Source organism: Ambystoma mexicanum, chromosome 1q (genome assembly GCF_040938575.1).
Source record: "Ambystoma mexicanum isolate Mex_15411 chromosome 1q, UKY_AmexF1_1, whole genome shotgun sequence".
NCBI lineage: Eukaryota > Metazoa > Chordata > Amphibia > Caudata > Ambystomatidae > Ambystoma > Ambystoma mexicanum.
In genome coordinates this window covers 917,555,298-917,572,488 of record NC_090922.1, presented here as the reverse complement: position 1 = coordinate 917,572,488, position 17,191 = coordinate 917,555,298, and positions in this window count along the sequence as shown.

The following is a 17,191-nucleotide window of genomic DNA, read 5'->3' as shown; positions in this document are numbered from 1 at the left end:
GCACATCCATCAGCTCTGTCACTTGACTAGTACATGGACTGATTTTGTACCCAGCAGAGGGTCCTGGGCATCATTCACCCATGCATTCCCCGTGCCGGCCACAAGTTCCTTTTCCCCGTTGATGTCAACATGGTAGAAGCACCCATCCACATAGACAGTGGGCAGTCCCTCACACTTGTCTTCTTCATAGACTTTGTGTGGGGAATTAAGGTCTGCCTCCATGTTGTCCTTGATTTTAAGACTTTCATCCTGGCACAATCATGCAAGTCAGCCAGACCGTGTGCGAGGGGACTCTTCTTGTTTCGGTCATATCTGACCTCCACAGGAAAGCCTTGCATTGACAAAATCCAGGAAGTAATTCAGGAATTACTCACATTTCCGGCCCGGATTCTGTCACTTTGAAGATATTGCAGAGGCTGGTATGGAGTCTACACTATGATGTGTTCCCGCTGGATAAACGGGCGGTAATTCTTCAATGCCCACACCGTTGCCAGGAGCGCCTTCTCACAATCGTTTAATTTTTGCTCCACAGAGGATAAGGTCTTGCTTGCATAGGAGATGACTTTATTGACCTTGTCAGGCTTTTGGTATAATACTGCAGTCAAGCATGTATTTGAGAACCCTGTCTCCATGAAGAACTCCTTGTTTTTCACAGGGTAAGCTAGACAAGGAGCTTGTGAGAGGCTTCTTTTGAGTTGTCTTACTGCCTCAGCTTGTTCTGGACCCCACTCCCACTTGACCCCCCTTCAACAGATGGATCAGGGGCCTTGTGATATCTGCGTAATCCTCAATGAACCTCCTACTATAATTGGTTAGCCCAAGGAGGCTTCTTCGCTCCTGCAGAGTTGTGGGGTCTTTCAGTTTCTGTACAGTAGAGTGCTTCTACTTTCTTTTCCTGGGGACATAGACCCTCAGAAGTTATCTCATGCCCCAAGAAGTTGACACGGGTCCTGCACCATTGTGCCTTTTGGAAAGAGAGTTTTGCTCCGGCAGCCCTCAACTGTGTCAGGACATTACAGATCTCCGCTATGTGTTCCTCCACAATTGAGCTTTTGATTAGAACATCATCTACGTAGGCCAGGTTACCCCTTTCACCCAAGTCGGGCATGGCCTTATGCAAAAATATATTAAAATACATTGCCGGAGTTGATGTATCCGAAGGGAGTCTGGGTCCAAGTGTACTGCTGCCCCCCGAAGGCAAAGACAAGCTTGTACTTGTCCTCCCTACTGACAGTGCCAAAAAGGTACATTGCCCCTGTATTTGAACCGGGGCATAAAATATTCACTCCTTCTCCTCAAGGGGGCAAAGATAATGTGCATTTTGGGCCAATTGGTGGGTTAATTTCTTTACTCTTGATTCTGACAGAGGGGTAATTTGTGCAGGATTCTGTTTGGTAGCTTGGGAACCTGTAAGAAAAAGGTGACAGTTGGATATTGGGGAGGTTTTGAGCTCCCCTGGTTCTGATTCTGGGCTGCCCCCTGCCTCCTTTTTGGAGGCAGTCACCAGAATTGGTTTGGGCAAGGTCATTTTCTGGCTTGTCATTCTGGGGTTCAATGATGGGCGGTTTTGACTCAGTCCCCATGTTTACCCAGTCTTGATTACAATCTCTTGGGACACACTTTTCTTTGGGAGGAGTTCCCCCATCCCTGAAGGAGAAGAGCCTTTTCCCCAGAATCCTCTGAGGACCCCTCTCCTTCAAATTGGAAGATTCTAACCTCCTCCACAATATGGGTCTTTTTAAGCCCTTTATTTCTCCTACCCGCCTTCTGTTCCTTAGGTTGCAGACTTTTGGGGGCAGGAGATTTTGGTTCCGGTTCCTAGGTTTCCAGGGGCTTTTCACAAGTGGGGAAGGAAGCTTCCTCTAAGGCTTTACACTCCCCTCCCCCCTGTGCCTCCTCCCTGGGAACCGGTGGGTTGCCGGGATTCTCTCCCTGTCATTGCTCTGGATTACCAGACCCTTGATTCGAGAGGTTCTGAGTCACCATGTGCATCTGAGGGTTCTGCTGAGCCCTCAACATGCGACCCAGATTCTGTGACAAGTTCTGGACCTGGCGCTCCAGTTGGGACACCCGCTCTGGCTGGTACGGGGTTCTCTGGTCCATCCTGGGTTGATCACGGGAAGGGTAACAATCCCTTCTCCCATAATACCCATGGTTGGGATAGTTCTCATACCCATCCACACTTGGCCTCCCCTCTCCCGGATTGGGTGGTCTGGGCTCAGGAAAGTGGGGAAAGAATGAAGCGTTGTTTTGAGGGTTGATGTTTGGCGGGTACCAGGGAAAGAAGCTCAACCCGGCATTTGGGGGATTACTGCCATCCTGGGCAAAGTTAGGAGGGAAGTTTCCTGGATTGGCAGCTACCTGGTTAGATCCCCGCCTTGGGCTGGGGGAGTCCACACATAGCCCAGGATGGGTCTGTTGCCCTTGTAACAGGGGCTGATATAGTCAGGGGAGTTAGGGGTCCCATTTGTGGGGTTACCTCCCTGACTACCTGTTTGGTATTGGCCCGAGGGCCTTCTGGGTCTTTCATTAGGAGGATTTTGCACAGGAATATTTTTAGGCCCCCCCATCTCCAGATCTAAAATGGGGGCAACCTTCACCTCTGCCACCTTAGCAGTAGCAGGGGTGTTGGTTGGTTTGGGATTTTTATTTGTACTTTTATTTACAACCGGTTTCTGCACTTCATAAATGCGAGTTTCCTGTTCAATGACCCAGTCTAGTGATCTCTTCTCATGAAAGTCCCTCACCAGCTGGGTCATGATGTATTTAGGGAGTGCATAAAAGAAGGTAATAATGAACTCCCTACTGTCTGTGTGCACCCTCCTGGTGGTCTGCGCAAAGGCACATTTTAACTCTTGTACAAATTCTTGTGGGGCCTAGTCTTCCCCACATTGCAGATTGTAGGCCACCTTGTGGGCCTCTTGAGGGCTCCTATGTATGGAGAAATGCTTTAAAATGGCCACCCTATAAGTGGACCATCTTGAGTGGTTCTGATCCTCCAGCCCTACAAAGAACCTGGAGTATTCAGGGGAGAATGTCCACTTGACATATTGAATGCAACTCGGGCTATCTTTCAGTTGGAAAGTATTCATCATTTGCTCATATAACTCGAGGTGCTCCCAAACTGAATATTTGCCATTTTATGATAGGGAGATATGACGCTCCTAATGGCCTTGATTTGTTTCAGGGGATATTTCAGTAGGGCCCTCTTAATTATGTTGGCTTTTTTCATCTTAGTCACCCTTGTCCACTCAGCCTCTCACTCAGAGGCACTGCTGCAGGAGGTGGATATCTGATCCTCAAGGCTCTCCCTAATTCTGCGAGCTTGGGAATGGCTTGCAGAATGTGCGGGCCTAGTCTCTTGAGACCTGTGGCGCTCAGAAGAGTCTTCTGACTCTCCCTTGCTCCCAGGATTGGCTGAGACCATCCCCCCCTACTGCCCTAGCTGGCAAGAGGTCTTTAAGATGCTCTTTGCGGGTCTAGTTTCATGGAATTCCCTACCAAATTTGACAGACGATCCCTTGGTAAACAGTATTTTTGGGGATACAATTCTCTGATTCTCCCCTCACTGGAGTCTTCCTGATCAGAGAGGCTAGCCCTAACATTTGGGAATCTGTACAAGGACGCCCGCCCGTCCATTTCTCAGAGGCGCTGATCTGTCAGTCCCATATTTCCCATTATGCTGAAGTCTACCATCCCTGTGGCCCTTGGTTCATATGAGCCAGTGGACATGAGGGTGGCAGAGTCCATGGAACTGAAGGGGTTAAAGTCCCTGATGACAGGGGTCCTGAAGTTATGCTCAGGGGTTTCTCTGTCCCTTCTTACCTCATCTCTTTCAGCCCCTATTCCCTGGTGGCATGCCAAAATCTGACCCTTTTGCTCCTCTATTAAGGCTTTACTGGTCTCAATGATTTGCTCCTGCACGGCTATCTGTTTATGGAGCCTGTCATTCTTTTCACAGAGAGCCTCATTGTCTCTCGGTGCTTTCTGCCTGGATTGGGAATACTGGGCCAATTTCTATTGCAGGAGACTTACCTCCTGAGTTTGGTCATTATTGGTCTGAGTGTTCTTTTCCAGAGCATCCTCCACCCGCCTGGTGTGGTCTAGTAGCTTTTCATATTCAGTTTTAATTTCACTAAACTCCTGCAGGGCCAGCTTTCATTCCCCTAACTTAGTTTTTAATTGGGCTGACTTCCTGGCATCCCTCTCCTGAGTTAGCGTGCCCCTCTGTGCCAGGTCATCTGTCTGATTTTTAAATGCACTAGTGTTCTGGCCCTCCTCATCAAATTCCTCTGGAGAGTGCATGTCTTTAATAATCAATTTATTAGTTTCCTCTTTCATTGATTCCATGTGGTTCTCTAAAGTGACTATCTGTTCTGCGCATGCTCTGTTAAAAGTTAATTGTTGCGCCAGTTTCTGTTGACTGTTGTAAAGAGTCAAACCTTTCCTGACATTTTGTTTGCAGTGTCTGTACCTGAGTACTTTGTTCTGCATTCTCTTTCAGTTTGGTAATATCCTGCCTAGCCTCTGTTTCTGGTTCTTTGCTTTCCTGGAGCCTTTTCTCTGCAGATTCCAGATTAGTCTGGATTTTCTGCAGTGCTTCCCCTTGCCTCTTTGCCAAATCTATATTGTCTGCATGCTTTTCCTGTATGATTCCTATGTGGAGGTACAGGTAGGCTGCTATTTTGGCAATTTCTTTTATTTTTGGGGCCTTGTACAGTTCGCTAAATGCTTGATGTAATGGACCCTTGTCCTGTCAGGTATCAAGGTTGATTGCAGTGATTTGTTGTTTTATTTCCTGCAGCCATACCTGTTTGTCTTGTTCTGGCCACTCACCCCTGACAAACAGTTTGTGTAGGAGGTGTTCCCTAGCAATATTAATTTCCACTGGGGTCGCCATCTCAGGAATATCAATTTCCTTACGGCTTATTTCAGGGTTAATTTACTTTGGCAAACACGCCCAATTCTTTTGAGTATTTCTTTTGAGGGGTGCTTGTACAGTGTAGCACAGTCTGCCAACCCAACAAGGTGTCTCTACCTTGTAGGCTAGTATGCTATGCTAGACTGTCACGGGTGGTATTTCAATTCAGAATTGTGGCACGAGCCCCAAAGCTGTAAGGGATTTCAATCAGGCGCACACCCAAGTCTCGCCTAGCATGTAGTGCGCAAATGAAACCCTTATTTATTTTTGTCTATAAGTTCAATATTCTGAATGACATACCACTCATATCACACCCTTCTCAAAATACCCCCAGGTCACAATGAACCAGGAATCAGGCAAGTTTGCAAAGGTAAATATTTATTGGTTTATTTTAATATTCAAATCACGCATAGGTTTAATAGAGATATAGATGGGGCAGCAATCACCAAAAGGGCGACAATACAATTCCGAAATAAGCAAAGCAATTGAATTCACTTATAAGGAGGAAAATAGAAACACCAGGAAAAATAACAGGTGGTTTGCACAGAAATAGCATTTGGGTTAATGTTCTCCCTTGCAAAGTTTTGTTTAAATACAAATGAGCAATCCTACACCAATGTGAGTAATCAGCAGGTTTTCAAGAATGAAATACAATGGGCCTCATTCCAACCCAGGCGTTAAAGGGTTTACGGCGCTGTAAACGGTGCCGACCCTTAACGCCTGATTACAAGGTCCCTTAGCGCCATGGTGAGTTTAACGCCTGCTTTTTGCAGGCGTTAAAATCCATGGCGCTAAGGGACCTTGGAGATAATTACGGCACCATAATTTACGGTGGCATAATTATCTCCTTCCCCACTCCCATTATGCCCTATGGGGCAAAAATGGGAATGGGGAAGGGTAAATGGGAAATGGGGATTTACCGCCCCACTCACCTTGGAATGGGGTGGTAAATCTGCCAACCACCATGGCGTAAATGTAGTTTACGCCATGGCGGTAAAGGTACGACCCAGGCGGTAACTTACCGCCTGGGTCGTAATGAGGCACAATGTCTAGAGTTATAGGCAATCGTCCCTCCCACTTGAGAGAGAAAACCTTTTTTTGGCAAATGACACTTTGAAATGACAGGTGAAAATGGCTTGGTGAATTACTGCAAAATGGTAAAAAATACTTAAATGGAGACGAATTCTAAAGAAAGCAACACTAATCAGGTCTTAACATGCATGGGCTATAATATGAACCACAATATACACTTCAGATCAGGATGGGATGGAAAAACGCTTTGAAATGGGCAAAAGACAAACTTTTCCTATGCGATATTGAAGAGAAACAGGTCAAATACACTCTTCCCTGATACGGTTTTTAGTTGTGGAGATAACTAAGGATGTTAGGTATCAGTGAGAGTTGAAATTTCATTTTCTATCTTTAAAATGGAGGGAGTTATAGAGTTTTTAGTGATAGGTGTTTTTCGAAAATAAAGACGCAAATTTGGACAAGAACTTCAGTTTAAAACCAGGAAATATGGATTATGCTTTTACTCAAGATTAGAGTATTCAAACTAGACAACCAGGTTGGGACGAAGTAAGCTCTGAGACTGATTCATGACTTCAGTAACGCATCCCCAGGGCCTTCCCCGGCGGAACCAGTTCAAACCCTCGAAGTGGGATTTCAGGATAAGAGTTACACAAATAAAAATGACTAGCAAAATAACGCTTTAGCAAATAGACAGGATAGGATAGCACTAAAGATTTTGAGACTGTTACTGGCTCAGAAAGTAAGGATAGTTCATAGATTTGGGTGGAACATGATAAGGCAAGGTATACAATAGTTCTCTAGCGTCCTGTTAATACTCACAATCCAATGATATTTAAGATTTTTGGCCCGTCACTGTTCTGGTCAATTGGATCGGGTCTATCAGGGAAGGACAGCACATCAGGCAAGATTGGATTAGCTAGGCCGGTCACCGGAACTGCACGGGATCTGCCCTTCTCATTTCTGGATATTTCAGATCAGTGGGATGGTGAGTTTATCAGGCACGCATTTATGGTAGCAAGCCAGATAATTTCAGAATGCTTCATCCCCACCACAGCGCTTCACTGGTTTGTGAGGATTAGTTGAGGATTGAGGCCTAGCTGAAAATGGTTCAGCTACTGCTTGGCTGGTGGTTGGCATCTGGATCAGAAGGATGTTGAAGGCTGGAGGTTGAATGCTGGATGAAAGTGCTTTGCTGGAATCAGAAGAGAGAGTGTCTATGTGTTGTCAGATGTCCCAATTTATCCTGTCAAATACATCACCAAATGGGTGTATGGGCCACCCTAACTAAACCTGTCCCTGTGAAATGGGATTGGATCCGAGCCTCATCTCCGCCTTGCATCCGGGTGGTTGGATCAAAGACGATGATGTCAGGTTTATGGTTTGCTTTTTACAATACGTAGAAACCTCCCCTAGCCACTAGTATCACAATCAAATTGTGTCCTAAATACATATTTATACATTTGCAACCTCTACGAAAATCACATACAAGGATTACATATGTTATGGAGTATCTGTTCATCAACATCCCACAGCTGTGAGACCTTGTTTCACCTTTCTGCAGCATTTTGTCCATATCGCCATGAAAAGATTTTCCAAACATTCTCCAAATTTCTACAAATATACGCATTTACCATAGGAATGTGTGTGCAAAGTTTAACAATTCTAGTATAAATACAGTTCCCATAAAACCACATATATTGCCATTCCTGTTCAGAATATGCTGCGCAGTTCCACCAACTTTTTAAATGAAGGGCCAAAAATTAGATTAACAATGCCCGTTTTATATTTATCACCGCTTCTGATAGCGAGTTATAAATCTCTAAAGATTTCATTGCATATTCTTTATCTTTTTGTCTGTCTCTGGAGGCAAGGAGCAGCCCTCACCTTTGGGATTCCCTTCTGCACAACGAGTTTATGATCTCTTCACACATCCATTTCCTGGCCTGGAGAATCTGCCATTGTTCAATCCCTGGCAGCAGACACAAGTCTGGCATAACCTGCAATTATCATGTGTCAGTGAGCATCTGCTGAGAGCAATGTCCTCCCCTTGGGTGGAAACCGGTTTGTTAAACCCCTTGCAGGCCCAGCCAGCCTAGGTTAATTCTTCATTTCTTGACCTGAAATCCAGCTTAAAAGACACTTATTGCATCAGATGACATATATAATTTACAGTCTAGCTTTAAACCTGTGGGATCAAAACAACTGAGATCCGTGTTCCTTTCAGCAACAGTCCCTTTATATTTGCTAATCCAGCAGACCTTTAGTTTAGACAACCTTAAAGTTTAATCCGGAGAGCCCATTTGACAAGGGCTGTCACTCACAGGTAGCCCAGTGTGGCTGCACAAAGATTTTTGAAGGAATTGTCATTCACAGGCAATCCCATTTTGCGGAGGCAGTGTTTTGTTCTTAACATTTCAGGACCTTATAAATTCACAATGCTTCATTACATTAAATGAATTTTAGCGCCAAGCAAGATTTTGAGTGTCGGAAAGTGTTACGTACAGGCATTTTGAAGTTTCAGCAGCAAAGTAAATGTCATGTACAGGCAAATATTTGGAGTTTCAATTGCAACGCGCTGCTTCTCCCTCTGCACTCTATGTTTACTTGTCATGGAGCCCACTGGCACTTTTTCTGCAGTGTGTGCTGTCTTCCACAACACTTGCACCATGGGTGGCAGGTTGCGCAGCCATCTCTTTGTGTGTTGACAACTGCAGTTTTGGAGGTTTTGGCGCGCACAAGGGTTTTGCCACCATTTTACTGTTTCTTGCACCATAGATAGCAGAGTGAGGCTACATAGTATAGCAGAGTCAGTCGATACATCCCACAGTGTTAATAATCCTACCAATGGGAAACCCTAAACACACTTTGCACTCAATTTATAATGTTTATAAAAGTCAATGTAATGCAGAATCAAATGCAGCGTTCACGTGCAGTGAAATACAAGCAAATGGTGCAATATACAGGCCCGGCAAAGCTTTGTTAAAAGTTCAACTCAGCAGCACATGGGTCACGCTGATGCAGTCCAGTTAAGGTTTGTGGTCCTCACTAATAGGACCTCAAAAGTGTATGCCTCTATGGAGGATGGGAAATGAAGTTACACAAATTCTAAATATATTCAGCATGTTAAAAATCATACCTATGTAATACTCTACCAAAACTTTACACTCAATTTAAAATGTTTACAAAAGACAATTTAAATCAATTTAAAATAGACAGAAATGAACGCACGCATGCTTAAATACGAGCAAGTAGTGCAATGTACAGGACCGGCAGAGCTTTGTCAAGTGGTCTGCTCAGTAGCCCAGGGTTCATGCTGACACAGACCAGTTAAAGCCTGAGGCGCTCACAAAAGTGTGCGCTTCTATGGAGAATGGGAAATTAAGTTCAACAAATTCAAATTCAAATTCAAACATCAAACATTAGGTTCTAAAACATATGAGGCGTTTTAAAAATCCTACCAATGTAAAACGCTGAACACACTTTACGCTCAATTTAAAATGCATACAAAAGTGAATTTAAATACATTTAAAATTAAATAGAATCAAAAGCAGTGTTCATGTGCACTGAAATAGGAGGCCGGCAGAACATTGTCAAGAGGTCCCCTCAGCAGCCTGGGGGTTGCACTGACGCGGTCAAGTTAAAGCCTTTGGCACTCACTAATAGCGTCACAAATGTGCCCATCTCTATGGAGGATGGGAAATGAAGTTCAACAAATTCAAACCCCCAATTAAAACACAAGGTTCTAAAACCTATGAGGCGTGTTAAAAATCATACCAATATAAAACACTAAACACATTTTACACTCTATTTAAAATGTTTACACAAATCAATTTAAATCAATCTAAAATAGACAGAATCAAATGCATCGTTCACGTGCACTAAAATACGAGCAAGTGGTGCAATGTACAGGCCCGTCGTCCTTCAACAGAAGAAATCTATTCAGCTCTATTTGAATATTTCTTGCCATTCAGCTCCAACAGGATACTTTCCTCATTTCATTTTGTTTCATTTTATTGATAACACTCTTTGGCCAAAGCGCTGTGCACGGGAATAGGCAGATACATTAATAGTACAGTCAAATGATGTTCCAGGTATAGCTGGTAAAAACTACATCAATGAGAGGGAAATACAGAAGATCGAAATGAGAAGAATACGGTGAGTGATGATTAGATATGGAACGTGAAAAGAATAGAGTGCCATATTTCAGGTCTAAGACAGAAACATTGTGGAAAGGGGATCCTCTAAACAGAGGATGAAGTAAATCATTAAAGCATGAAGGAATGTGGGAGCTGCAGAAGGGAGGGAGGAGAAGACAGATAAGGGTACCCAGGACTCTGACACACCTGATTATAATAGAAAGAATATGGTAATGGATGTGAGGGGTGAAGGGAAGCCAGTGAATAATCAGGAAGTTGTGAGAGGACCAAGGTGAGAAAAAACAAGGATAAGAATTAGGGTCTTGGTGGCTTGAAAAGCAGAGGTAGACATGCTGCAGCCTCTTTGGCAAGACCCATTCTCCGTTCCTGTAGATCATACCTGTGGTGTTAAATACAAGGGAGGGTTTGAGTGTGGAGTGAGTGTGGACTGTGTCCTACTGATGTTCACAAGTTAACTGGAATACTGATTATAGTACACTGATTATTGAAAACACTATCAATCCTGGAGGAGCCCCCACCTGGTTGCCTGATATAAAAAAGTCAGTGCATTTAAAAAAAAAAAAAACATAAATAGCATGTTACTTTATTTTATAGAGTTCTGTTGAGGCAATGAGAGTGTTGTGGGGTTGTTGTTGATAAATAGGTTCTGATTTTATCAATAGCTCCCGTAATGCATCCTTTGTTCACTGCAGTGCATGCAGTTTATGTGTTCACAATACTACAACCTATGTTGAGTTTTCACCTTTTTTGGGCAACATGTTGATGGTGGGCAATAACCACATGTGAAATGTATGTTGATATGCTGAAAGTCACACTGCTTTAGATGATAGCTCTTTGTGACAAACACCTCTTACGGAGATCTATGATTTATAAACCAGGTGACATTTCCAGTATCTGGCATGGCAGACATAAACCTTCACCTCTCGGTGATCTTGAGAAACTTGAGAATTCACATTTTGGTGATAGTAACACCTAAAAAAACAATGTACCTGCACCAGAAAATTCTAGTTATACAAATTACTACATTATCAGTATGGTGCAGGTTTAGACCGTGTTCCCTCCAAACAAGGTTTTAAAAAAACTGGGAAGCCACCTACATTTGAGAGTGTATCATGTTAATACTATAGAAACCATTTACAATGAAGGAACATTCAGCATAGTGAGTGGGTTTCTGTTTTGAATCTCACCCCTGTTGTGTGTTTGCCACACTTGCATCTTCCAACAGTGTTTCCAGGGTGGGTTTTGCTGTTTCCTGAGGAGCTTATCTAGGTGGGACTTGGATCTTCTTAACCAGACCTTCATGAAACGTTCTGCTTGACTTAATCTAACTATGCCTCAGGCTTTCTTCAGACAAACCCTTATGCATTGCATCCCAGGGAATACAGATGTGCCCCACGAAGGTCTCGGCCTGCACAGACACACATATCTGCGATGCACATTGTTTGACTATAGTCACCCTAAACATGCATCTCCCCTGGCCCAAATGGCACCTTCCATACAATACAGCTGAGTCCCACGAAAAATGTGCCCCAGTCATTCACACAGCCTGACTCGCATGAACCCTCTGACTCTGAGAATGTATCACAGCACCCATCCCCTCACCTGATAATATAATTACGGGCTTCTGTCGGGGAACTAGCCACTCCCTACCTACCTTTGTCATGGCTTTAAATGCAAACACGCATTTGCAGCTCCTTCACCACTTCTCAATTCTCTAACTACGGTTTTCCAAAAGGCGTACAACCTCACAGCGCTTCGAGGCCATATCATATGGCAGCAGGCGCTATACAAACATGAAGGGGGTCTTCTTCGGATATATCCACTTTCCAATTTCTCACTTCTTGGTAACCATTACATGTTGTATAACCAGACGCATGAACAGTGGCACACTGCTGAAACAATCAATTGTGAGTTGCAAGGAAATAGAAGCATCCACTTTCCACTTTTTGTATCTTGTAACTCTACGAGGTTAAAATGAGGTCATTGTGATTTGCATTTGCAATGACAAAATGCAATATCGATTTTGTACATTATGTCATGGAAATGTGCTTTCGTACAGCTGCACCTTTGAGTACTGCTTGATTTACATATGCAATATCATTATGTTCACCTGGCCGCTGATGTATTTAGTTAATATACAATATTCTGAATTGCATTTTTTAAATAAGAAGGACGTGTTGTTGAAAATAAAAATAAATCAAATATACACTTGAACACATATGTAAAAGGTTGCTTTAGTTTGGCCTCGTTTTAGGCCAAATAGTTGATGAACTATTGAATATTCTGATGAATAATATTAGCAACAGAGCACATGCTATAAACATATGGTTTAGAGATTAGACAATAGTGAAGTTCTGGAGATCTAACATTACCTGGTACAGTAGTGACATGTGCTACTTTAATGATAGAAAGTAACTCCAGAGCGATGACACACCCGGTTGCACAGCAAATCACAGCATCGCTGCAAAAGATAAATATACTTAAGGAAAAGGAAAAACACCAGAATACAGAAAGAAAGAAAACTAATATTTTTGATCATTGGGCGTTTCTCCGAGAAACACCAGATGTGTATTTTACCTACACAGAACAACGTTGATTTCTGGTCTAGTTTTCTCCATCCCGTGCACCCAACGCAAACATGACATTTTGTAATGTTCGCCCCACCCCCACCCCCAGTGTAAATATTTTGAAAAATAGCACTGCACATGTTTGTGTGCTTCGTGCAATGTGGCTAGCAGCGTGAACTGCTTCAGAGCACTGGGGTATACAGGAACGAAGATGGGAAGGAGGGCGCATGCTGGACATAGGGAATAGCGGGTAAGATCATCATTTTCAAGAACACATGTATCCACATTCCTGAGGATGCGCATCAAGGTAAGCGCTGTACTTAAAGATTTCCAGAGCCAGGCTTTTCCCTGAAAGGAGTAAAGTTCATTGAGGTCGCATTGGGGGCGGGAACAGAAAGACTGTTGCTCAGGCGCTCAGACGGGCACTGGAATATGGTGCCAACCCAGAGGATCACCAAAGTTGCTGTCCTATGAGAAGGGAGTAACCGGAGATGAAGATGGTGAAGCAGCGAGCAAATGAGCTGAACATCAGTGAGGGAGAGCCAAAGAGGAAAGGAGTGATAGGGCCAGTAACCAAAGTAGAAGATTGCAGGTACCACAGTTCCACCAAGCATGGCAAAGGAGGAGGATGCTCTGCATTGGGGCCTGTGCCTGTTTTGTGGGGCCGTGTTGGATACCACAAGTTGTGGTACTTTGAAGACCCTACAGGAGCTGGATGCAGACTTGTTAGCATTTTTTAACGAGATATAAATTGGGTCCAGAGAAGTGTAGTGCATATTTTATTTGATGTGAAACCTGTGTAGTTTTAGATGAGAACTGTTCATGTGTGCACATTGCTGAAAGTGGAGCGACAGAAGATGTGACGTCTATTGAGCTGTGTATGTGACGCCGCCTCTGTTCAGTTTAAGTATTAAGAACAACAGTTGTTATTTGTGTTTTATGTGTAACCTTGTCAAGGATAGGGATTTCTTAATTTACTGTGTTTCTGTGTTGCTTATTTACTGCGTGCTGTGTTGGTGAGGATGCGTGTTGTTTTGTCTTGTGTTGTAAACTTAGCCTGTGGCGTAGCGAACCATTAATTCGGTTTGAGGCAGCCAGTGAGATTGTGATTGTGTGTAGTAATGAGCTAAGACCCTACAGTTCTTGTTAGAGTGTTGGACACCCAATTGGTTGTTGAGGTGTTTGACGACATGTTTTGTGGCCAGTGGCTTTATTGTGTTAGGCCACTCTGTGGCCTGGCATTGGACATGCTAAAGTGTCTGGTGTTTTCGGTGTGGTGTTGTCTCGCTGTGGTTTGCCATTGTGGTGGTTTGGAATTGGGCATTGTCTGTTGTTAGTTTGTGCCCTAGTGAGATATGAATGTGGAGATCAGTATGTGGCAGAGCTTTCTTTTAGACTGTGTCTCTTGTGTTTATGTGAGGAGCACTTGGTTTTATTGGGGCGTTGTGTGCCTGAGTTGAAGTGAGATTGTTTGGGACTGGAAGTGTGAAGTTTGAGTTTGGCTGGTCGGTCTTGGAGCCCTTTGTGTGAGGGTAATGTGTGGCATTCCTTTTTCAGTTGTGGGTACCTCTCCTTTACTCAGTAAAAAAGGGGAGGGACATTGTGCAGTGTTTCCCCCACTGTTGTGAGGATGGTGAGGGGATAGGAGTTGTGCAGTTTGTCCATCTGTTTTGAGGATGGTGTAGGTTCTGTTGTGGTGGGAGCCATTCTCCCTAACGTTGGAAGGGAGTGGTGTGTGAGGGTCTATGTGATGTGTCCCTCCAGTTGCGTTATTGTGTGGTGTCAAGAAGTGTACATGTTTTGGTTTATATTGGTGTGCATGGCTTTTCTGAGTGTATGTCTTGTTGAGTAAAGGAGGGAGATGTGTGTGATCTTGAGTTTGCCATGTGAGCTTGGTATGTCATGAATGTCATGAATGTCTGGATACTGAGTACTGGGAGAATGCTGTGTGCAGTGTGTCCCTGGAGTGTCACTTGAAATTGGACTGGACTGCGAGAGAGGGTGCTGGTGCATGTCTCCTTATGAATGTGTCCTACTTGTGTCCCTAATGTACCTGTGGCTATCTGCTGCTTGTAACTAACTTAAGAGTTATATCCCTTAGCAGTGCCTTCTGTCTCATTTGTGCCTGCAGGCATCATTATAACATATCGATCACTCCCTCATGTATCCTAGCCACCAAAACATTTTGAAGTCATCACAATCACCCATTTGCGTGTATGCCAGCACACCATAATTGGCACTGAGATGTTTTGGCACTGAGATTTTTTCTAAAAAGAGCATATAATTATAACTTCAGAATTTATTTTTTTAAAGTCGCAGACAATTTACCTTGCTTTGATTGGTTTACAAAAGGAATGTGATACTGTCCTGCACTTGCATATGTGATAAATACTCACAATTGCAGATTCCCTTCCCATTAATTAATGCAACACGGCCACTATTTCAGCAATTACCCTAAGGTACGATGCAGTGTTAGGGGCAAATGCACAGTCCCAATTACCCTGAACACGGGTGTCAGATATGGCTGTGTCAATGCACCATTGCTGTTTCTTGTTGTGTCTTCTTTACATTAACGATATGGCCGATGCTATGAACCAGCCTGGCAAAGACGCACCATCCTTAGGTGGAAGGAAATGTGGGTTGCTCTTTTCAGATGATGCGGTCCTTAAATCAGAAACACATTCTGGACTTCAGCATCAACGTAATACTCTTTTTTTTACACCATAGCAAACCGAAACATCTCCAAAACTAAAGTTATGATTTGTTGTAAAAAAATATTGCATTGCACGATTTGCAGTTTCAAAGTTTTCTGTAAATGGTATAGTACTGCAAAGTGATGAGTGCTATGATTACCTTGGGATTCACGTTTAGCTTACATTGGGATGGCTCCCTCAAATAGGAAGACGTGATATTGGTCCTCAGTAAAAGTTTGGCAGTATTCCAGTGGTAAATCTGACAGAATATTACTAAACGGAATTACTGTTACCGCCACTTGGTCCGGTGGAATTAACCCTGGATTACAAGTGGTGGTATGGTGGTGGTAGTCACCATTTATAGAGTCCACGGCAGTAAGGAGATATGGCGGCAGTAATTCCACTGATTTGGACTTTTCTGGCGGCAAAGTGGCGGAATTACCTCCAGCATTTTGTTGGAGGTTTTTTCCTCTGCCTCACCACCAATGTTTTAGTATGGTGATGCGGTAATGCAGTGGAAATGCAGCAGTGACAGAGTTCCCACTGCATTCCCTCTGTGCTTTCCTCCACTGGTGTACTTGTAATGAGGGCCATTGTCTTGGCCATAGGTGGAGGAGCTGTTGCCAACTTTGGTCAGAAACTGGGAGGCATGACCTTGTCATATGCATTAGCGTCCTCAGCGGCCGAACCTTTCCAGTGGCCACAATCTGGTTATATTATAATAACCTATAATCTAGAGACAATGAGATATTAAAAGACTTTGGGACTGCCATGTAATGCCTTTTCAACTCCAGAAATCCCTGAGTTACTGTTGGCAAAATGAAGGAGCCATTGAGGTATGGGTCTCGCCTCTAAATGCTGTTACTGTTAAACTTGGGACGAGAATGAGTACCTTACTTGCTCCTTGTACGACCCATGTAGAGCCATATGGCTGAAACCACTGCTGAATGCATTTGGTATTCGGTACTAAAGGGACACCAGAATCTTATTTAAAATCAAAGATTCTCTCTGTGCTTTCAATGGGATTACTATATTTGTAATCAATGTAGTTGCCCATAGAGAGGAGTTCCCAAAAAATCAAAGTTTGCTATTGGTATGATTAAAGCTGCTCTGATTGTGAATTGAATTAACGCATTTTATGAATTCTATTTTCAGCAGTGATTTTATTCATGTTTCTCTTTCTTTTATATATGGATTTTTTTGAACGTTGTTTCATTTCATATGTTGTATTTGTTTTTAATGTGCATTAGGTACTTTTATCGCAATCACCGAAACACAGTATACCTGACTGACAAAAAAAGATAATTATGAGATAGTTATACTAAATAACTTTACGTTTTTATTTGATATTTTTTGATTTCTCTGTGTCATGTTTCCTGGCCCCAATACATTTCAAACGTGTGCATTACGTGTGCATTACTTGTTTTTATATGCATTACATCTTGTATATTGTATACACTTATGCATACACTTCTATGGAAACATTGTGATGGTATGCTGTGATTTTATTAAGAAACCGATTCAAACAATGTTGAGTATATCGCACCACGTTATGGTGGACATTGAGATTCTTTTTTTTTTTTAATTGTCCAGAATGATATCCTTGATGTACCTATATAACATTTTTACAGCATTTTCATTTGAAAACCTTCGATTCTTCCTTCAGGTATTCTGGTGCAAAATACATATCAAAGTTATGCATTACACATTTTTTACACAATTTTTTTTTTGTTAATTTCAAGGTAACATCGTGGCTCAATGAAGGAAATAAACCACTACATCAATTTCCTTACATATAACCATGCTTCAATTGACATTCGA